A 23,764-nucleotide genomic window follows, 5' to 3' on the forward strand; every position below is an offset into this window, starting at 1 on the left:
AAAGTCTATCACACTGTATTGGCAAAGCTCTGGGGAAACAGGCTGTCTTATTGTGTAAATCAGTACAACCCTTTATAGGACAGTTTGGCAATATCTATCAAAATTATAAATCCTGTGCCTTTTGACCCACCAATTTTATACTCGGGAATTGATCCTGAAGACATACTTGATCATATGTGAAATAACATACATGAAAGTTTATCCTCTGTGACATTATTTGTAATGGCAAAAGATTGGAAAGAACCCAAACAACCATCAGTTTGGGTTAGTTAAATTATGTAATATTCTGACAATGGAATACTACACATTTTTTTTTTTAAGTTTATTTATTGTGAGAGAAAGAGAGACTGAGTGAGAGCAGGGGAAGGGCAGAGAGAGAGGGGAGAGAGCATCCCAAGCAGGCTCAGCACTACCAGTGCAAAGCCCAATCAGTTTTCAAATTCAGTGGCTCAATGACATCATGAGCGAACCATGAGATCATGACCTGAGCCGAAGTCAAGAGTTGGACACAAGCGACTGAGCCACCCAGGCGCCCTGGAATACTACACATTTAAAAAGAGAAAAGAGGGGCACCTGGGTGGCTCATTCGGTTAAGCGTTCAACTTTGGCTTAGGTGGTGATCTCACAGTTCATGAGTTCAAGCCCTGCATCAGGGTGTCTGTTATCAGTGCAGAGCCCGCTTCAGATCCTGTGTCTCCCTCTCTCTCTGGCCCTCCTCCCCTCTCAAAATAAATAAACATTTAAAAACAATTAGGGGCGCCTGGGTGGCTCAGTCGGTTAAGCGTCCGACTTCGGCTCAGGTCATGATCTCGCGGTCCGTGAGTTCGAGCCCCGCGTCGGGCTCTGTGCTGACTGCTCAGAGCCTGGAGCCTGTTTCACATTCTGTGTCTCCCTCTCTCTGACCCTCCCCCGTTCATGCTCTGTCTCTCTCTGCCTCAAAAATAAATAAACGTTAAAAAAAAAATTTAAAAACAATTAAAAAAAAAAGAGGAAAGAGAGGGGTGCCTGGCTAGCTCAGTTGGTAGAGCATGCAACTCTTGATCTTGGGGTTGGGAGTTCAAGCCCTACACTGGCAGTAGAGCTTACTTAAAAAATAAAATAGGGTGCCTGGGTGGCTCATTGGTTTAAGCGTCTGACTCTTGATTTCAGCTCAGGTCATGACCTCAGTCATAACATCAAGCCCCATGTCAGGGTCTTCCCTGGGCATAGAGTTTGCTTAGGATTCTCTCCCTCTCCGTTTGTCCCTCCTCCACTCACTCTCTCAAAATTAATTAATTAATTAATTATAAATAAATAAATAAATAAATAAATAAATAAATAAAAAGAGGAATGAGGACTCTGTCTTTGTACTGATATGGAAAGATCTCCAAAAATATTTTAAGGGTAAAAAGAAAAAATCCACCAAGGTGCAGAAAAGTGTGCATAAAAGGGGGATACCAAGAATCTATATTTGTGTTCACTTGGATAAGTGGGGGACAGGAATGGAGGGAGATATTTCATATACCTTTTGATTTTTGAACCATGTTATGTATTACCTTTTTAATTTTTTTATGTTTATTTATTTTTGAGAGAGACAGAGTGCAAGCAGGGGAGGAACAGAGAGAAAGGGAGACACAGAATCGGAAGCAGGCTCCTGGCTCTGAGCGGTCAGCACAGAGCCTGACGTGGGGCTTAAACCCACAAACCATGAGATCGTGACCTGAGCCAAAGGCAGCCGCTTAACCCACTGAGCCACCCAGGCACCCTACACATTACCTTTTTAAAGACAAAACAAAACAAAGGAACACCAGGAGCACTATGCAAATCCCACAAAAGATCTAGAAAGAGCTGCTGATTTGCATCCTTGGGCTCTGAATTATACAGTGGCGGTGGATATGGAAAGGGATAGATTTGAGAAATATTTTTTTATAGAGTTCATTTATTTTTGAAAGAGAGAGTGAGAGAGGGTGAGCATGGGAGGGGCAGAGAGAAAGGGAGACAGATTATCCCAAGCAATCTCCACACTGTCAGGGGAGAGCCTGATGTGGGGCCTAAACTCACAAACCATGAGATCACAGCTTGAACTGAAATCAAGAGTTGGACGCTTAACCAACTGAGCCATCCAGGCACCCTGATTTGAGAAATGTTTTTTAAGAGTAAAATCCCCCTGGTTGGGTGTGAGAGTGAGAGAGAAGCAGAGGCAGGATCCAAGGTGGCCCCCAGATGGGGGTAGCTGGTGGAATATGGCATCGTTCTGAGATGAGAAGACTGGAAAGAAGCATGTTGGGGAACCAAGGAGGTGTGGAGAATCATTTCACCTCTGAACACAGACACTCAGTTCCTGGGACCCTTCCTGGTCCTACTTCTCCATCCATCCACAGGCCATATTTCTGGCGACAGATTTCTAGTTTACTGGTGATGTTCCCTCCTACCAGACACAGGGTATGAATCCCAAGATAGGGTGGGGTCTATAGGCGGCTCTGGGCAACATCCTGAGCATCAAGTCTTCCAGGGAGAAGAGGCTAATGTCTGGAGCAGTAGGGAGGAGGCCCAGTGAGTGGGCATGGCAACCAAAATCCCACATTCCCTGCTGGGTCAGTGTGTCCTAGAGAAAGGGCAGGTCTCTGTGTTCCATTTCCCATCTCCGTTCTAATTCTCTTTGGCTCACCATCTGCTGCTGGAGAGGAGTCTGGGGCTGTGAGCCTGGCGCATCCCAGGAGACAACAGCCCGTTCTCCCAGGATTGATGTCTACCCAGGGGCACCGTGGTACTGATGGCAGTGGGAGAGGTAGAAGCCAGAGGAAGGGAACTCTAGGCAAAATGAGCGTGTTTGATGTGACATTCACGTGAGAAGTGCAGTGGGATGGGATGTGTTTGGGGTGCATCTACCCATTTGCTGACAATAGCAGTCCGCTCAGCTGTGGGCCCTCCTACAAGCCTGTCTGGGGAGTTGGGGGCCAGAATGAAAAACGGACTGAATAGCCAATGGCAGCCACGCTGTTTGGTGTTAGAGGCATTATGAACTGGTATGTGAAATATGGCCACACTCTTGGTTTTAGTTGGAGCTGGAAAGGATTAGAAGACAATTAATAAATCATTTAGTGCCTTGAGTTTAAGTAACTTATTATTATGGGCTGCATATATTTATTACGCTTCACTGAGCAACATTGGCAAATTTCCTTCAAATGTCACACAATTTGTATGCAATTTGTTTCAGAAGGGTTTTTTTTTTAATGCATATATAAATTATTAACCTGAATTCTTCAGGACAGATTGCCAGAATCCTAGCCCCTCCCCCACCATCCCTTATGAGTCTCATAAAGACTTTCCCCCAAATGATGACGGTGCCCTGTTCCCCCCAGCCCGCCAGCTGAGGGGCTGGGAGAGGAGGCAGAGTGGCTTGCTGTCTCCTTGATCTGCGATGGGGCAGAGACCTAAATCCTGCCTTCCAAAGCTTTAGGGAAAAGGAGAGAAATCAGGCTGGCAGGCTAGGTCTGTCCTTAAGTAGGACTAGGGTCCTGTTGACTACGGAGCTGGAAGCATTTCAGACACTGATGGTTCCACACTGTTCATTTCATCACTGGACTGGACAATCTAGTCCACATTTTTTCAGGCCTGATTCTGTGGTGTCTTCATGTTTTTCTTGGTGGAGCAGTTTAAAGTTTTGATACGATGACATTTTTAATTGACTCCTGAATTATGACAGCCCCTCCCCCGGAAAGATTCTCATGTGAGTAGCTAGGGATTGGGTCAAAGGACAATCTGACTGGCTTGCCCCTCCCCTTTCCAGGTGCCTTTTCTAACATCTGTACAATGTGCATCTATCGAGCACCTCGTGTGCAATAAATAGATGCTCTTGATGTGCATGTGTGCGTGTGCGTGTGCGTGTGTGTGTGTGTGTGTGTGTGTGTGTGTGTTGTTATTAAACAAGGTCCCTGCCTTCCTCTTGCTTTATGCCCCAGCGTCCACAGGAGTCAATGCCTATTGAGCAAATGAATGAACGCAGGCAGCTTCTGAACAAGCTTCAAAACAACTTACAGGAAGCGTGGAAGCATCACGAGGGAGACTCATTTGGGATTTTCCAGATAGCCAAAGCTTTACTTCTTCACATCCTCTGAGGATGTTTTCAGCATCACCAGTGGGCATCCTCCCTATCTTCCTAAGTAAATGATCCTGAACACGGCTGAACCTGATGTGATGACTCACTAGGTTGCCCCTCAGTGCTCTCCTCGGTCAACCCTCCATTCCCTCCTCGCACCTCCTCTTTTACTGCCTCTGTCAGCGGAGGTCTAAGATGCCAGATGCCTGGTCCTGTTAGAAGCATGTACGAAATCAGTCAGAAGAAGCTCTGAGTAAGAGTCTGGGAGTTTTCCCTTACAAGTAAGGTTCATAAACTTTAGTGGGAAGATTTTGTGACACGTACTTCGACTGCTCAGAGATTTTTAAAAAATTGTTTTCTTTCTCTAAAATTGTTGAGTTTATGAGGTTACCGATTAGCTTACTCACATGCTGGTGAGGGAGGCTTTTTTCATCCTGGAAACTATGGTCTGTCTGCTAAGACGCTGTGAAGAGAGTAGTCGGGTTGGTAAAAGCATTTTATCTGCGGGTTTGCTTTCAAGAGGGTCACAGGGAAAGTTCTCTGACTCCATTATTTTAAGCCACCAGAAGGCAATTGAACTATGAGAGGGGCCTCTTGTTTACTGGGGATTTTGCCCATGAGTCTTGAGAAAGCATCTGCTGTGGCCTGGCTCACCAGCTCCGTCACCCCCTTTGCCCCTGGAGAGTGCTAGCTCTTCCCTCTGCCAGAAACACAGCTGCTTTCATGTCTCCCCCTTGAGGGGTGGCCCGGCCTACCTTTCTGCAGCCCGACAGAGGGCCCTCTGAGCAAGTCCTGCCTGGAGACGGCCTTCACGGTCCTCTCCGCGTAGGGGGAGAGTTGCCTACGCCAGCCTTTGCCACCCGTCAGCTCTTTGGCTGGCAGGTGCCAGGTGGAGACAGTCAGTTGCTCAGGAGAGAGATTGTTCTGGGTAGTTACTGCTAGCAAGGGATCCCATTTTATCTACCTGCCATCAGAGTAATCTGTCCTCTGCTGGAGGCACCTCAGAGGAGCAATGAGCAGGTGAGGCACGGCAGATGGCAGTGCAGCCGGGTGACTCCGGGCTGGAGAGGGAAGCGGCCAGCCTGGGCTCTGGAGGCCGCTGGGGCATGTGCAGTGAACTCAGGAATCCTCCCCCGCCCTCCCCTGTTTATGGTGATATTCGGCCTCCTTTAGGAAACGCACAGTTTTCCTACTCCGTTTGTTCTCAGATTGGTGTTATACCCTGGAGCCAAATTAGTGGCTAAGAACAATTGGAAACAAATGCTCTTTCGGTGTCCCCCTGCTGCGATCTGGGGATCCAGGTGGGGACACCAGCCGAGTGGTTGCCTTTTCCACTGAGCCACCCCTCCGCAGAGAATCAGCATCCCAGAACCATTCAGCACAGCCAAATTCCCTCATAATCAGCCTGTGCTGTGCACATCTGCCTAACCTCAGTTAAACAAGCTGGAGCCCTGTTAAGTTATTTATGAAACAATATTCAGGACCAGCCCCCCGAGGCGAGTTAGGAAGTAATGAATGGAAGTGCTGTTTGGAGTGGCCTGCTCACCAGGGCCTGTGGCTGGCCTGCTGGAGTGCGTGGCTTTCTTCCCCTGGGAGAGACGCACAGACAGTCTTCTTTCGATGGCTGCCATGGTGGGCACTCTTTTCTGACATGTAGGTGGCTGTTGACTTGGCTTGGACTCTACGGTGAATATTTCCACTGCCTCCAGGACTGGCCTGAGGGGAAGTGGCTGACCCTCCATCTTGCCATTGTCTGGATGTACCTGCCTGAAGTGGGGAGACCCTCATCTGTGGCCCCTACTTAACATGCTGGATGACACCTACCCCCTCAAGCAACCGGTGTCTGTTTCTCCCTTTAGACTATGGACTCCTTGAGGGGAGAGGGATAGATTTGTTGCTCGTTATTGATCTCCAACCTAGCAAAGGGTCTGACATTCAAAACACATTCTGTAAACGAATGAAGGGAGCTACTGGCTGGCATTCAATCCTGGACTGGTGTGGATAAGTGTCACCCCTCTCTTAATCCGTTTCTGCAGACATGAAATCAGGAGGATGGAATGGATAATGTCTAAGGTTCCATCCAGGTGCAACCGTGCGCGGTTCTGACAATCGTCCCTCCCACTGCCTCTGGGCCGGCTCCTTCTGGATAGGCGCTCCCCATTGTGGCTGAGGTCCCCTCTGCCCTGGTGACGCTAGCTTAGTCATTCCACAGGTTTCCAGTCTGCGTCTTGCTCTCTGGTGGCCAGTCTGCCTGTGCTGTTTTCCCCTGATGCATCCATCCTCAGTCTGTCACTTTTCTCAGGCACACAATTGAAAGTTCCCTCCCAAGTAAAGCCAGACACAAAATGAGAGCTTCTTGGCCCAAAGAGATGTGTTTGTTCTGCCCTAGGCTGTCCCTCCTGGGTAGGCTGCATATATGCTTCCTTCTGGCCTGGACCCCTCTCCACAAGGGGAATTGAGGGCCTCCTCATTTCTAACCAGAGGAGGGTCAGCCCATAGCACATCACGTCCCTTTATCATGCCCCCTTTATGCCTGCTGCAGAACTACTCTCCCTTCCTTCCTCCTTTCCTTCCTTCCTTCCTTCCTTCCTTCCTTCCTTCCCTTCTTTTAATGTTTTTAATTCATTTTTGAGAGACAGAGAGACAGAGCATGAACGGGGGTGGGGCAGAGAGAGGGAGACACAGAATTAGAGCTACTCTTTCTTTCTGCAACACTCCAACAATAACGATTATCATAGTTACTTGCATGAGAGAAATAATTTTAACTTTTCAGAATATATAATTATTTCGCTTCGTTTTTACAATATCTCTGTGTTGCGGGCAAAGCAGGAATAAACATTTTGATTTACTTGAGGCCTAAGTATTTACTGGTGTCCAGCTCAAGATTTCTGGGAAGCTTAGAACTTTCTAGCTTAATGTGAGCCTAGTGAATATCTCTTCCACCAATTCTTAACCTTCCTGGGGACACGGACAGCCTTGAAATCTTGGTAAAAATGTATAAATCCCTCCATAGAAAAATGTACACACAAATGCCATTCTGGATAAAATCGCAAGGGGTTTGTGGACCCCTAAAAATGTAAGATTCCTCTTGCCCTGTTCCAGACACTCAGTTCAGTAGATGAAGAAACTGAGGCCCAGACAAGGTCAAAGACCCCATAAGGTCAAAGGGGCACAAAGATAAGACTGTCTCCTGGGCCCTAAGACGCTTTCCAACACACCAAGCTGCCCACGGCTGCATCGGGTGAAGGACCCAAAACCCCTCATCATGTTCTCAGCTTCTTATTCCCTTTCCTTTTTAGATCTCCTGCAGTGGATTCGTGGGACTGTCTTTCATCTCAAGCTAGAGAGTGGCCCAACTCTCTACCAGTTGCTTCCTACTTCCCACCGGTTTAAAAACATTTTTTTTCTTTTCTTTTTTACCCTAAATTGTGTCTCATTTATCCAGTACCAGCACTCTGGAATCGCCTTGGCTCAGACGTTTCCACAGGAAAGTTGCCTTTCCTGTCAGCAGACTGGCCTGGGAGCTTCTGTCCCTTTCTGCCTGGCAGCCGTCCCTCTGTGTTCTCTCCCCTGGGCCTCAGAGACTTGGGGTTCCCTGCTCTCTGTGTCCGCCCTGGGCTCCCTTAGCCTCACCTTGGCTGTCAGCTGCTTCTCCTCCTGGTCTTTAACATCCCGGGCTCTTTTTTTTTTTTTTTTTTTTTTTTTTTTTCTGAGAAGTTAGTGGTGGCGTGTATTTTTTTAAATTGTGATAGGAGCGCCTGGGTGGTCCAGTTGGTTAAGCGCCTGACTTGAGCTCAGGTCGTGATCTCACGGCTCGTGAGTTCGAGCCCTGCATCAGGCTCTCTACTGTCAGCACAGAGCCTGCTTCAGATCCTCTGTCCCTGTCTCTCTCTGCCCCTCCTCCCCCACTTGTGCTATCTCTCTCTCTCCCCCCAAAATAAATAAACGTTGAAAATAATAAAATAAAATTGTGGTAAAATGCGTATCACATAAAATTTACCATCTTAACCACTTTTAAGTGCACAGTTCAGTGGCATTAAGTACTTTCATAGTGTTGTGCAATCATCACCACCATCTATGCACAGAACACTTTTTATCTTACAAAACTACAACCTGGTATCTGTTAAACCCTAACCCTGCCTCTCCCTTCCCTCCCAGCCCCTTGCAGCTACTATTCTACCCTCCATCGCTACAAATATGACTCCTCTGGGTACCTCACGTGAGTGGAATCAGACAGTTTTTGTCCTTTGGTGACTGGATTGCTTCACTTAGCGTCGTATAGCTCCAGGTTTATCCATGTGGCTTTCCTTTGAAGGCTCAGTGATATGTCAGTATCCATATAACGCTTCTGTTCCTCCATTCATCTGTCCACGGACACTATGGTTGCTCTCACCTTCTGGCTCTTATGAGTAACGCTGCTAAGAACAGGGGTGTGCAAACATCTGGGTCCCCCCTTTCAGTTCTTTTGGGTGGAGGCATGTTTTTGAGGTGTCTTAATTATCCTCCACTCTCCCACCAGCCTATTTTTATTTTATTCTTAAACTAACGCCTTTTTTAAAGTTTATTTATTTATTTTTAAGAGAGAGAGAGAGGCAAGGGCAGAGATAGAGGGGGACAGGATCCGAAGCAGGTTCTGTGCTGACAGCAGAAAGCCTGACACGGGGCTTGAACTCATGAACTGTGAGATCATGACCTGAGTCAAAGGCGGATGCTTAACTGACTGAGCCACCCAGGCGCCCCTTAAACTAACATCCTTTGAATACAACCACTGGCTTCACCAGGTCTGTGGCATGTGCCTCAAAGGACGCTTTCCCAGAGAGGTCCAGAGGCTCTTTCCTGTCCTGTCTCTCTAAAATGTCCCCGTCCCCTCCCCAGTCACTTCTGCTCCCTTGTCATGCTGCATTTCTCTTCCTAGTGCTTATCACCACTGGACTATATACGTGTGTATAAGTAGTTTGTTTCCTCCGTTAGCATGTGAGCTCCATGAAAGCGGAGACTTTTCTGTCTTCTTCATTGTTGTATCTTTGATGTCAGGCACAGTGCAGGTACACATGCCTAAGACATAATTTTTAAGTTATTAACTTGAATGATTGAATGAATGGATAAATAACCAAGGCACTATTCCTACCTGTAAAGATCTTACAGTCTGATAGAGAGACGCATTAAAATCGTTGTACGGCAGGGCATGGGAGGGTGGGGGGGTTCCTGGGTGCCTCCGTTGGTTGAGTGTCTGACTCTTGATTTCTGTTCAGGTCATGATCTCACAGTTGTGGGGTCCAGCCCTATGTCAGGCACATCTCTGAGCATGGAGCCTGCTTAGGATTCTATCTCCTTCTGCCCCTCCCCCACTTATGAGTGCTCTCACCTTCTCTCTGTCTCTCAAGATAAATAAATAAACAAACAAATAAATAAATAAATAAATAAATAGGGGCACCTGTGTGGCTCAGTTGGTTCAGCACCTGGCTCTTGATTTTGGCTGAGGTCACGATTTCACGGTTCATGATTCTCTCTCTCCCTCTCTCTCTACCCCCGCCCCCCTCCGCTATCTCCTTCAAAATAAATAAATAAACTTTAATAAATAAATAATAAAAAATAAAAATGAATAGATGAAATGGTTGCATGGCAAAATATAGGGGCTCTGAGGGGTGTGTAGGGAGCCCTGGCCATGGCTCTCAGACCGCCCTGGAGAGGTGGCCCAGGAAGTCCCTCCATGTACTCGGCAGATTTTCCCCTCTGATAGAAAGGCCCCAATTGTTGAGCAGCTATAAACTCGTTTTCCCACCAGTCTCCCCACCACCTCATGACATGATACTATTATCATCAGTGTCTGGGCAAAGAAATCAAGATGGAGTGAGATTAAGGAACTTGCCAAGGCCGTGAAGCTAGTGAGTGAGGCAGGTTTGCAATCTGACTTCTCTTTTTTTTTCTTCTTTTGTCAAATATTTGTCTCTTCCTTTATTAAGTTTCTTCGCAAAAATTACAGAGGTGACAGTGCTCCCTGCACCGGCAACAAGGCTAAGATGTGCTAAAAACGGTGTGCCTTCATCCCTGTCTTTCCAGAGCCCCATCCGCACCAGTGTGAACACCCTGGGCCACCCCTTCCACGCTGCCTCCGTGCTCACACAAACACATGCAAAGGGATCAACTCGTCCTAGAGTTTTCTCTGTTTTTATAAACTTGGAATCACTCCACACACATCCTCTCCTACTTACTTTTCTTATTTTGAACGTTATGGCCATTTTGCCTGGCAAAAGGTGTCGGTCGAACTCATTCTTTTTAATGCCCTCATGTATTTACAGTATGGTTGTACCAGGAGTTATCCAACCATTCCCCTATGGGTGGACATCCACGTTGCTTTAGACTTTTCCCCACGATAGATGCTGCCACATTATCCCTGTGCACCTGCCACTTTTTCCCTGTAGGATACATTCTCAAATTGGGGCTGCTTGGTCAGTCAGTGTATTCTCAATGACAGTAGATTCCGTATACTATTTTCCCAAGATAGTAGTGACCCAATGTCATGCTTTTAACCAGTACATCTTCTAGGCCTGACCGTCCCCACCCTTCTTCCTTTCCTGCTTTTCCTCAGAGCCCAGTACCCTCAGACTCATCCCAGCCACTTCCAACCTGGCCCAGGACTCTCCAGGAAGGTGGGAGGGACACCTCTTCCTCCTCTCACCTGTGACTGCACACGGGTCTGGGCATTGCTTTGTCCTCTCCTTTGGCCAGTGAAGACTGGTGGTCAGGAAACCTGGATTGTAGTTCTAATTCTGTTTGACCTTGGGCAAGCCACTTAACTTTTCTGTACGTTGGTTTCTTCATTCATAACTTGAAGGAGGTGGGGCTAGATGATCTGTAAAGTCCTCCCTCTCTCCAGATGACCTTCCCAGTTTGACACACCCACGGAGCTGGCTCTCCCAAGTGGAGCACTGGGGGTCTGTCTGCTCTCTGGGTGCCAGGGAGTGGGTGGGTGCTGAAGACAACCCAGAAGAGCCTTTCTACTGCTAACTTCCCTCAAAAGACTTTCCTGCAGGCTTGACTGCTTGTTCTGCCAGGAAGTGGTGGGTAGGCTGGGGATTCTGGAGCCAGACTGAGATAGAGCTGGGTTAGAACCCAACGCAGCCGTATTTCAGCTGCATGACCTTGGGCGGCTTGCCTCACCTCTCTGCGCCTTGACTTCTGAATCTGTTAAATGAGCAAGATAGAATGGCCTCAGTATTCTAGAGCAGGCTCTAATACAACGTTCTGCGATGATGGAAACGTACTCCATGTGAACCTTCCAGTACAATAGCCACCAGATACGTGTGGCTGTCGAGCACTTGAAATGTGGCCGGTGAGGCTGAACCCTGAATTTTAAATTTTATTTCATTTTAATCAATTAGGATTTGAATTTGAAAAGCCACACGTGGCCGGCAGCTACCTTGTTAGACTACTCAGCCAGCGATAGAAGGTGAACATTGGATCCAGTAATACAGTATATAGAAAGTGCTTAGCTGGCCCAGTGTCTGGCACATAGTAAGCACTCAATAAATGTTTGCTATTATTAGGTATTATGTGTCTTGCTTTCCGGCCCACCACGCCTCATGGCTCTCAATGACACCCCATACCGGCTGTCCCAGAGTCACCTGGGGGAAGGAGGGAGAGAGGGAAGGTGTTGCTGTGGTGGTGCCTGTCAGTAATGAGCCTTGCACTAAATGTTTCTGGTCTGCTACTTTCCCTGGAGGGTCATGTGAGCCAGAGTGGTATGTGGCCTGCTTTGCAAGTGATTAACATGGTGTAAGCAATCTGCATAGAGAGAAAAAAACCCTCCGTTGGTATTCCATTATTCTATTAGAGTTTCAGAGCCGGGATTAAGTGGACATGATTTCTTCCTATGGGCCATTAATTTTGTTTTATTGCTGGTCTGATGGCCATTACCCTTTTTTGCCAATGCATTCCCCCATTAGGTTTGTACAATTAACAAAATATGTGCTGTTAGGGCTTTGATAGGAACAGTGGGATGGAAATAAAGGGAGGGGGTACGGCCGCTCCTGAGCCGGGGTGGGGAGAGGCTGGACCCAGGGGTGGGGCCTCAGGAATAAAGCGGGCGGGGCTTGTTCAGCACCTGCCTTGTAGCCGTTGGCATTCCAGGAGAGCCGCCCTAGGACCTTTGCCGCCTGTCTCCAGGCTAGGAGTGGCATTGCCCAGGTGGGAGGGAAGGACACTCAGGCGGGCCTGCCTGGTAGTGCTGGTATTTTCCTGAATCCTGTCATCCACCCTCCCGCTGGCACCGCACAGCTGAGAACATAATGAGCCACCCACCCCTGTGCTGTCACTTTGAACCCGAACCTCTTCAGCAGGCAGAATAAGTCAGCCTCTAGGTGTCTGACCCTGTGACGGGAGAGACTTCCAGGGTGACATCTGCCTTCTCTCAGGGGAAACAGGAGGACCCGTGCGTGATTAAAAGGGGGTGACTCGGGTGCCTGGGTGGCTCAGTCAGTTAAGCATCTGACTCTTGATTTCGGCCCAGGTCATGATCTCACTGTTCCTGAGTTCGAGCCCCGTGTCAGGCTCTGCACGGAGCCTGCTTGAGATTCTCCCCCTCTCTGCCCCTCCTCTGCTCACACTCTGTCTTTCTCAAAAGTAAATAATAAATAAAAAACTATGAAAGGAGGTGGCCAATACTCAGCATCATCTAGTGATTGCCATGTGGAAATGCAGGACTGGCATTGTTAGGTCACCTGACCTTTGGAGAAAAGTTAGAAATACAGATGGTTAAAATTTGAAATTTCCCACTTTTGAGATGTTGGCAGAATTTATAAAAATTCCAGACAGGCAAGAGTCCATGGAGGGACTGCCAGTTGGCAACGCCTGTCAGACAGTGAGGCGTCATGGAAGGGTTTTAAGGAGGAGTGGCCACAATCAAATTTGTGTTCCAGAAAGATGCCGGGCTGAGGGGAGGTGGTACACGGGCAAAAATGGGGTGAGGCTGGAGGCCGGGAGACCAATTAGGGCCCTGGAAGAGAGAGAAGGCCTAAGGCAGGTTGACGACGATGCCGTGGGGAGAAGGGCAGTGAGACTCCTGACGGGGAATCAGCAATCCTCCGAGGATGTCCACGGGGCCGGGGAGGCTGCCCTGTGAGCAGGTCCTGTATAGCTCCTGAGGGTTTGCCTCTGTAGAGGGCCCCGCCGCCCTGGAAGCCCCCACCGCACTCCCATCGGATGCAGACAGGTCACGAGGGCCTCCGGGTCCTTCTCCTGTGTATTAAAGTCATTAGGATTAGCCCACCAGTGCCAGCATTCCTTAGAGGGGTTTATATGTGAACCTGTACTTACAGGTATGGGCCCAAGATTAGAGACCCGGGGAGCATGACCCAGGGAGCTCTTCCATTCCCTCTGCAACAGGGTGACCAGCACTGCCCGTGGCCCAAGGGGCCGAAGACAGGTGTGGCATTAGCATTGGCTCTTACCAGGCTTCAAGAAAGGCTGCACCCTCAGTGAGGGCTGGTGGGGGGCGGGGAGGGGGGTTGCATCTCAGAGCCAAGTATTTAGTGCCAGGTAATTTTATCCATTTTCAGCTACCTAGTTATTGTGTGATTTAGAGCCTGCTGGTCAGAGCCTACAGGGCTGCCACTGACAACCTCATTCAACAAGTGTAAATAAATAATTGGAAGCTCTTGCCGGGTGATGGGGGAGCAGAGGTGGAACAGAGAGGGTGATGGGGGGAGCACAGGTGGAACAGAGAGAAGCCTCGGCAGTGAGGTGGGGAGACACAGGACACACCGTCTGGATGGATGGGTGATCCTTCAAGGGTTTCCTTCTGGAATGGTCTCTTCACGTTTTGTCTTTCTTGGAAGTTTTGCTCTTATGCCTGTGGATGGGCTTTCAGAGAAGAAGAGCATCCAGAGAGACTCTTGGTGCCCCAGAATGGGTTGTCATAATTTGTCCTCATCCCAAAGGTCTGGCTGGGGCAAGACCTGAAAAGCTTGTCACGGGCAGTGGGATAAATGCAGAAGGCCTCAATCTTCTTGATTTGCCTCTCGTTCTCCTTTTCCATTCAGTTGCTGCCTGCCTTAGCTCAGAACACATAAAAACAACAAAAATCCTCATTTATTATTATTAGTATGTTCCAGGCAGCTCTAGGTGCATCATCTCATTTAAAGATGCTACTGTTGGGGCCCCTGAGTGGCTCAGTCGGTTAAGCATCTGACTTCGGCTCAGGTCATGATCTCACGGTTCGTGAGTTCGAGCCCCATATCAGGCTCTGTGCTGACAGCTCAGAGCCTGAAGCCTGCTTTGGATTCTGTGTCTCCCTTTCTCTCTGCCCATCCCCCCGCCTCTCGCTCTCTTAAAAACTAAATAAACATTAAAAAAAAATTTTTAAAGATGCTACTATTAACCCCCTACCTTTTAAACAGGAGAAAATTGAGGTTTATAGAGATTAAGGTTAGGTTAACGATGGACCTAGGTTTGAATCCAGAACTATCTGGTTCCCACATCTTTACTCTTAACCAGGGTGATATACTGAGGTGCCTTAGCATGAGACTTAGAGCCCTCCCTGGCAGGTTAGTCTGGGCAACCTCACAGGTATATAGATATCAGATGGAATTTTGGTTTAAGGATTATCTAGGAGTCTAACCATATCATTTTGCCTATGGGGAAACTGAGGCACGGAGGGGGTAAAGTTTCTTGTCCAGGATCACGCAGTAAGTTAATGACAGAGTGAGGGTGTGAACCCATGTCTGGTGAACACCCCAGGCCTAGTGTTAGACTCGTGTTCTGTGTGTTCTCTGTGTTAGACTCATGCCCTTGCTAAGCCCTACGTTCATCTCTCTCCAGCCTTCCAGCTTTCCTGGGCGTGCTCCACGGGTGCCACTCAGCTCTCCTGGAGCATGTGCTACCTCCTGCAGGAAGCTTTGTTCTGTCCCTCTTCTACCTCATTCCCAGACAAAAATTCAACAACTCGTTCCTCATTAACCATTTCGCAAGTTTCCTCACATTTATAAATGTGAGTGGTCAGTCTCATTTATAGTTCCATTTTATTTTCATGGTGAACAAGACAGGCCTGAGTTTAAATTCTGGTCCTATTATTGCACGGCTGCTTGTCTGAAGGCTTTTGACATGATCCCTTGCCTGCCAGGACCACACACTGCTGGCTCTGGAAGGCTCTAAAATACATGGCACATAGGTGGTTCCCCAGCATGTGTCCGTGGATCAGTGCCAGTTAAAGTAGACTTTTCCACTGATCACGAGTGAAAACTAAGGACAGCATGGAGAGGTCACATATTAACGTGTGTGCACACATGTGTGTGTGCGTGCATGTGTGAGAGAGAGCGAGCAGACAGACAAAGAGAGAGAGGCAGAAAGAGAGGGAGAGGGAATGCATTCCATGATGCTGTATTTATTCAATTCAAAGAATGGTCCTGTTACTCCCCTTACTTTGGGGGTTGAGTTACTTTATGAAATGATGATAAATGAAGACAGTATCAATGTTTTATCAATATAGAAGTTTGTCAACCCTATCAGACTCCTAATTTTTTTTTAACCTTTCATAGATGGGTGACGCCATGTCTGGAAGACCATGGTTGGAGCACCTTCTCACCCAGTGCAGATTCTCCTTCCAGGGTTGGGGAGCTCACTACCTTCTGAGGAAGCCTAGCTCATTTTTGGATGGTTCTCATTGCTAGAGGCTTCTTTCTTATATCGAACTGAAGGTTGAATTCCTCTAACATCGACCAGTTAGTCCTAATCTTATTGTCTAGTGTAACACAGTCCTTCTTTCATACAATTTCTTCAAATATTTAGGGGACCACCATGTGGGAGAAGGACGGGTAATCTTACGGACAAAGCCCTGTGTCCTAAGGGACACAGCCTCCTAGGAATGAAAACAGTGACAACAAAATAGCAATGACAATAGCTAACATTCAGCGAGTGCCTATTTTGTGTGAGTCACTGTCCCAAGCACTTTGCAGGATACAAAATCAGTCAGTCCTCACACTAACCTCAGAGGTAGAACCCTTATTAGCCCCATTTTACAGATGGAAAACTGAGGGACAGAGAAGTTAAGTAACCTGTCCATCCCACTAGTAAGTGGTGGAGCCAGGATGGAAAACTGTGCAGGCTGGTTCCAGAGCTTGAGCTTTTAACGGCTAAACTTTTAACCCGAGCTTTAGCCACTGGACATCTTCGCTCACCTCCCCTCTTCACTGTCAAAGATATTGAAATGGAGGCAGGGGTGGGGGGTGCCTGGGTGGCTCAGTCGGTTAAGCGTCCGACTTCGGCTCAGGTCATGATCTCGCAGTTCGTGAATTCGAGCCCCGTGTTGGGCTCTGTGCTGATAGCTCAGAGCCTGGAGCCTGCTTCGGATTCTGTGTCTCCCCCCTCTCTACCCCTCCCCCCCCCCCCAAAAAATAAATAAAAACATTAAAAACAAAAAAACAAAAAAAGAAATTGGTTTTTGTATTGAGTCCAAATCAGCCTGTCCTCAAAGCAAGTGGCTTATCCAATTCGGCAAACCACCTCACCCATCCCAGGCCTCAGTTTCCCTGGTCTGATTACAGTTCAGTCCCACATTCAAGGGAGTGGGTTGAGAGAAAAACACAGAAGGGACTGGTGGGATAATTTGCATGCCCTCTGCACCCTTCCCTCGCTCTTGGCCTAGCTTGTCTTTCCTCTTCAGACTCCCCAGTATTCTAGAGAGTCAGCCAGTAGACATCCTTTATAAGAGTCATGGGCTGGGGAGCCTGGGTGGCTCAGTCGGTTAAGCGTCCGACTTCGGCTCAGGTCATGATCTCGCAGTTCGTGAATTCAAGCCCCATGTCGGGCTCTGTGCTGACAGATCAGAGCCTGGAGCCCGCTTCAGATTCTGTGTCTCCCCCTCTCTCTCTGCCCCTCCCCTGCTTGCAGTCTGCCTCTCTCTTTCTCTCAAAAATAAATAAACATTAAAAAAAATTTTAATTTAAAAACTACATTAAATGGGATGTCAAAACTGCATCTTAAATTAATATGGATTGATAAGTCAAGAGTGAGGGGACGGTTCATCCCTCCGTTGGACACTATATGGGAATGCAACTTAAGATCACATGTAATGGATTTCAAAGCAACACCACACTCTGGGGTCATCCTGAGCTTCTGTTAAATTCAAATAACCCACATCTTTTTTTTTTTTTCTTTTTTTTTTTTTTTTTAACCAGGTTACCCTGTTTGGTGTTTTTGCGATTGACTTTTGAATGTGAGAGTGGGATTTGGTGAATGTATCCTTGTCAAATCTTTTTCTACAATTCTGTAAAAAATAAAAATGGATTTGCATGTGGACATAAGATGTAATAATTTGATGGGTCAGAGTGATGGGATGGTGGGCCATATTCCTTCATCTTCAAAGTTACCTCATTTACGGCTGTCGTGATGTTATTGTGCAAGAAACAAAAACTGGTAGAGGAAAACTTGGACTTTGTAGTTTTGGCCCCTTCTTTCAGCTTGTTAAAAGCTTTCTAACACTTTTGAATCCACCTCTCCAGGAGAGGCTATCCTTCCCAGCTTTACAGCATATGTAAATGAGAAGTCTGACATATCTTCTTCTCAGGTGCTGGCGTCTCAACACACAATCCCAGAGGGCAGGGATAAAGCACCACTGCATGCAATTCCATCTAGAGACTTCTTACACTGAGTTCACACGTGCTCAGTAGCAGCATGGCAGTTGTTCAAAAGAACGTAAGCTGGAGCCCACTGCCAACCACTGCCCATCCATGGCTGGTCCCAAGGTGCTGGTTGTAGATTCTGTTTGGAATGAACAGGGTCTACCAATGAACATTTCAACAGACGTACACAGAGAACTATGGTGGGCACTTGGCGAGGTTCTGGGGCTATAAAGATGCATAAGACGTGGTCCTTGTCTCAGAGGTGCCTCCTTGAGCCATTCATCTTGGTCATGCAGATGTTAGTAGACAGCCCCAGAGGAAGTACGGACACCATCCTGAACAAGAGGGACATTTTCTTTTCATGAGCACATCACGGTATGGCCCACGCCCAAATCTTCTGTCTCAAATTCCACCGCTTCCAAGAAGTCTCTCTGTCTTAATTAAAGGGAAAATATTATTAGAGGGGTCGGGGCAAGGGGGTTCCTCTTCTTCGTGTCATTTCCTTGTTGAAAAACTTTCAATGGCTCTCTTCCAGCTCCTACCCCCAGCCTGGCCTCTCGGCCTGACACTCAGAGCCTTAGATGCTCTGGCCCCATCTGGCTTATTCAGTGTTGGTCTCTCCTGGTTGCTTGCAGGCAAAACAGCCTCTGCCTTGTCCCAGGGCACTCCCATGCTGCCCCCCTCTCATCCATGCCTGGATTGCTCCCTTTCCACGAATGCCCTCTTGCTCCCTTCTGCTGGCCAAATCTTGCCAATCTCCAAGGCCCCATGCAAGTTCTCCCTACGCCCAAATACTTCTTGAGCACCTCAGCTCTCGCCAACTTCATTTCTCTGTGGAGAGAGAATTATAGTCCCTACCACACAGCTCAGCACTACTGTGCATGTAGCCTTGTCTTGCACAATATCTGGTGATGTTCCATATGGGTAATCTTATTTCCCGAATGACGTGGCAGCATTTTTATAGCAGGACCCATCCATGGGATTTTATTCCTGCTGCACCTAGCCAGCGTCGATCACGGAGCAGACACTCATAAGCATGTGCTGGGTTTTTCTTGTTGTTGTTGCTCTATTTCCAGAAAGAGAATTAAAAGCAGTCACATTTTTTTATCTTTCCAGTCCTTCCCTCATCATTCTTCTCCATCTAGCCCAACTGCACTCTTCACCTTTCCTTGAAATTTCTCTCTTCCATCCAGATTTTCCATAATCCTGCCATAAACAACAACCTGGGCTTTGTGGTTTGCTAGTTTTTCACAGCCTTCCCCATGTAGGTTGCAAGCTTTCACAGGGGCCGTTCAGCTCTGTCCCTCTGCATGGGGTCTCCCTTCAGACGGGAGGCATCAGTAAATGATTATTGCCTTGGTCAGCTCAGGGCTCTCAACAGCCATGAGCCTGTTTTTCTCTGGGATTCCTATAGGGAAGGGGATGAAACTCGCAAGAAATTGAGGCAGCAAGCAGGTAAGGAGGGAGTGATCCTCTCTCTCTGTCCTGGTTAGCTGTCTAAACAATGATCATTTTGCACCAAGAGTGCCTGGATCGGGAAGTTTTCCCACTCAGGACTGTGGGAATAGAGCTGTAGTCCTGTGCTGCTCCTGAGCCAGAACGACTCCTGAGTTTACCCTCATCCCACGTTGGCTCTCACTCAGAGCTCTCACTCAGCAGAATCATACACATCTATAAAAAAACGTTTTCTTTTATTGACAGGTGAAGTCTGGAGCAGGATTCTGAGGCTTTCTGTCCTCCATGCCGCTCACCAGAAAAGGGACTGTGAACTGTAAGTAACTTTGATTGGTGTTTCCAGGCTGACTCAATAAGGTTACGGGTTAAAGACCAGCCCTGAACCTAATCTTTAACAGTCATGCAATTGTGCAAGAGAAATCCTCAACAATGAGCTAGTCAGAATGTAAAATACAGTGGACTTCTAATTAGATTAGGTCTGAATGTGACAAAGAAGCCCTGTAATATGACATCCTATTTAATTAGACTTTATTGATTATGCATTAAGGTGGACCTGATGTGTTATGTGTGTCATGAGTGTTGGAGAGGGAAGCTCTTGAGTTTGCAAGACCAACCCAGACCCCAGCCATTGTCATCTGTGGGCTAAGCTGGGGAGTCAGGGAAAGCCCCCACTGGCTTTGACACATGGTTGATTTCTAGGGCGGCGTGAGGGAAGGGAAGGGGGACACTGCTGGTGGCAATGGTAACACCACCTTAAGCTCACGTGCTCATTTTGGCTCTCCCGCTTGGCAAAAGTCTACCCACCTGCAGGACCCAGCCTAAGTCGAGCCTGCTCCTCGAACCCTTCTTTAGTAAGTCCAGCTAGAAGTGATTTCTCCCTCTCCTGAAGTTCTTCTGTGCTCACATGGCAACCTCCCCCCTGACCGGCATCTTCCTGCGCGCCCCCCAGCCGGGCTGTGAGCTCCTGGAGGGCAGTCTGGGATTCCGGGGTCTCCGTGTTCCCACTGCACCCTCAACCTGGTCTCTGCTCAGCAGATGTTAGCCAGAAGACTGGGTCGCCCGGGCTATGTAGTTTCCCCACCCCGCTTCTGGGGCTACCGGAGGCTGGGCTGCTGCCGCGCCTTTGATAGTACATTGGCTTCCAACCAGTCCATGGAATTATAAATGATTAACCGTTATCAGCGCACATCTTCACCTCTGTGTAAAAATAGATTGACTGTAATGAGTATTTGAATAAATCATAAGAATGGCCGCCATGCGATCGTCTAACATCCTGCCGATGGCTGCCCGGTGAGTGAGCAGGGCGCCGGCCCTCCCGCCTAATGGCCTGCGATTCAGTGCTGGTCGCCTCTGTGATTGACGGGCTGCGGCTCCCAGGGCACCTCCTCCACAGCCCAGGCTCTGGAGTGGTCGGATCCCCGGGCCCCAGTGGGAGGGGGGAGGGTGGGGGGGGTGGCAGGGAAGGGTGCCTCCCTCCATCCTGTTCCGGGAAAGCCTACCTGGGAGATGCAGCCGGGGGCTGGGGGAGCCAGCGTAGATAGACCTTGGTGAGAATCTTGTCTCCTCGCACTGGAGGTTAAAGGGGCCTCATAAGTCAAGTCAAGTATGAGAGAAGCAAGCTGAGCGTGAACCTTAATGAGAGTGGAGAGTGGGGGAAAAGATGTGCATGTTCCCTCCCTGTGGCCGAGGGCCCCCCACACGTGTCCAGGGGAAACCCCCTCACTTAGGAACACGCTCTTGGACCTGCATTGAGAGATAAAAGCATGAGGACCCTGCCTTTTGGAAGGAAGAGGAGGGGGGGTGGGCTCAGAGGGCCTGGGGCCACTTGAGGAGGGAATAGTCTGAGTGAAGACCTGTGAAGGCTGGATTTGAGAGGGAAGCAGCAAACATTCTGTTTCATTCCAGCGGTGTTCCAGTTACTGTGGCTGTGTAACAAGCCACCCCAAAAGTTAGTGTCTTAACAGTGTTTTTTATGTGCATATTCTGTGAGCCAGGAATGCAAACAGGGCACAATAGGGACCGTTTGTCTCTGTTCCGCTGGGTCTGGGATCTCGGCTGAGGCAGGTGAAAAGCTGGGTGCTGGAATCAACTGAAGGCTCATTCACTTATAACTCGGGGGGCTAATACTAGCGGTTGGCTGAGATGTTAGCTGGGCCTGCCGGCCAGGCCCATGTGACTGCTCCAGGTGGCTTGGGCTCCTTCTCAGCATGGCGGCTGAATGCCAGGAAGGGAGCACCCTGAATGAGAACAAGAGCCAGGTGGGAGCTGCATTGCCGAAGTCAAGCAGCATTACTTCCACCATGTTCTCTTGGGTGGGGCAGTTACACAGGCCTGCCTCAATTCAAAGAAGGGAACATAGACATCCCTGCCATCATGACTCGAAGGATGAGTGTCAACAGCACATGAAAGAAGGAGATAGGGACGGGATATATGTTGTTGCAACCATCTTTGGAGAGCACAATCTACCACGACTGGTACCTGGCAAGTCTGACATAGTATAGCCTCATAATTTCCACAGACAGGCTGAAGAAACCCCCATCCTTGGGCATCAAACTGTCCCTCATGTCACGGAATGTCTGGGTTTAAAGCCCCTCCCCCCGAGAGGCCAGGCTAGGCTTCCTCCCAAAGCGGGACCCCCCAAGGACATGCTGGAGTTCGGAGTTCCTGCAGCTGGCGGAAGCTTCCATATTAGTGTCCGTTTCCGCAAAAGTAGTCCAGTTTGCAACTCACAGCTTGAGGTGCCAGGTATGGCGGGACACTTAGATCTGTGACCAAGGATTTCTCAAGCCTAGAGCCTTCATTCAAGGCTCCCCACACCCCCAACTCAATGGCCTTCCAAGCTGGGGGAGGTTTCAGCCAAAGATCAGGACTTAAGAGGCTACTGGGGCTCTGTAGAGGACTGGGGAAATCTGGGCAGCCTTTCCTATCTGAGCCCCGTGTCCTCTCTTTTTCCTGCCCTTCTGCCACATACCTGTGCCATTAAGGGACCAGACCCCTTTTCCTTTGTCATTTTACTGACATGGATGCAGCTGAATTTTGGAAGAGAATCTGAGTGCCTGGATGCCTTGTTGTGACTTAAGAGGATACAAACAAAACTCAAGCAACAGAAGAGTGAAAACAACAAATTCATTTCTCCAAAGGGCTGAGATATGAGAATGGCTAATGCTGAAAGGGTGGGAACAGGGAGGAGAGGGATAAGGGGGCTTGGTTTTGATAAAAAGGTGCTGGAGTTGGGAAATGTAGGTCAGGAAACTAAAGTGTAATTTGGACGAGTGAAGGAACTGATAAAAACGTAAAGATCATTTGTATTTTCAAGGCTCCAACTTGGAGGTGGGGGGATTGGATCTGAAGCCCCAAAATGAGTTTGGATCCTGGCTTAGCACCTTTGTGACCCAGGCATATCTGCTTGGGCTTCAGAGCCCTCATGTCCAGAATGGAGATGGGATTGTATACGCTTCCCAGGTCTGCTGTGGGGACTGGAGGGAAGCCAGCATGCGAAAGCACTAAAGCCATTCTTGGCGCACAATAGCTACTCAAAAAACGGTTCAGTCATTTCATCCACCCAGTAAATAAATAAAAAGTGGAGTTGGAAAGATTGTCCCTCTCCATTGCTCCTGACAGGGATGGTCAAGAATCTCTCCTTTAACTGTATCCTCCATAAAAGTTCACTCATAAACTATTGATATTTTAATAATACACATTAGCATCTTGCCCTTTGACAAATGAATATTGAATGAGCAATAAAGAGGCAAAAGAGTAACCAGATTTAGGGCTGGCTGCAGGGAAGCTGGGATCTTATGTAGTTGTCAGAGGGAATATGCCCCTCTCCAGGCACCTTGTGACTCATCTCTCTCCCCAGTGACCCCTAGGAAACAGCTTTGTAAAGAGCGCTCAGATTCTAGCCCCGCCCAGTATGAGCAGGATTTCTCCTACCATTTCTTTCACCTGGCCGGAGGGTCTTGGGAGAAGAGAGGAAAAGTCATTAAAGAGCTGCTAAAGGCATGGATGTTTTGCCCACGTGTGAAACACCTTAGATCTCTCCATTACCTCTGCTAAAGGTGCCGACCTCTTCCCGATTCAAGATCTCCCGCTCCACAAATTGAAAAGTCTAGAGACAGTGCACCCACCCCCAATCAGGTGATGAGCTTAAGAAATGTAGCCGGGACACAGGGGTGCCAGAGCACCTGGCGTGGGGGTCCCAAGCAGACTGAGTTCAGCCACTGGCCCTTGACGAAATTCAAAGGCAGGGAGAGGAGCGGTGGTGACATAAGAAAGGCATTTATTTCAGCGAGGCCGACACCAGGAAGACAGTGGCCCAGCATCTCAAAGACCGGCTCCACAATGCTGAAAATAAGAACATAAGGAAAATGTGGGACAAAGGTCGGTGGGTACACGCAGGTGGGCGGTAAAGGTCAGGTCCATCACTGTCTTGGGGTCAATCACAGGGGTCTTGCTGGTGTCAGGACAGTTGTTCTTGCTTGAGGGGGTAGTTTTGGTTCCCATCATGGGATGCTTTGTGCACAGGGTCGTTTGAGTTAAGAGATAAGCTGGAAAGAACTTAATCAGTTACGAAGTACAGACTGAGATCGAAATGGAGGTAGCTGAAGTCCTCTTT

At 48.4% G+C, this 23,764-nt stretch overlaps 1 protein-coding gene across 11 annotated transcripts in view; it reads left to right on the forward strand.

Moving 5' to 3' along the window:
• Positions 1 to 23,764, forward strand: part of PKNOX2 (PBX/knotted 1 homeobox 2) — a 317,669-nt gene that overhangs the window by 105,781 nt on the left and 188,124 nt on the right. For all 11 annotated transcript variants that reach the window (XR_006208719.1, XM_042959546.1, XM_042959543.1 and 8 more), the window contains one exon: positions 19,396 to 19,465. The gene's annotated coding sequence lies outside the window, so the exon portion shown is untranslated. The remainder of the gene's footprint in view (positions 1 to 19,395; positions 19,466 to 23,764) is intronic.

The sequence above is a fragment of the Panthera tigris genome, chromosome D1, assembly GCF_018350195.1.
Source record: "Panthera tigris isolate Pti1 chromosome D1, P.tigris_Pti1_mat1.1, whole genome shotgun sequence".
NCBI lineage: Eukaryota > Metazoa > Chordata > Mammalia > Carnivora > Felidae > Panthera > Panthera tigris.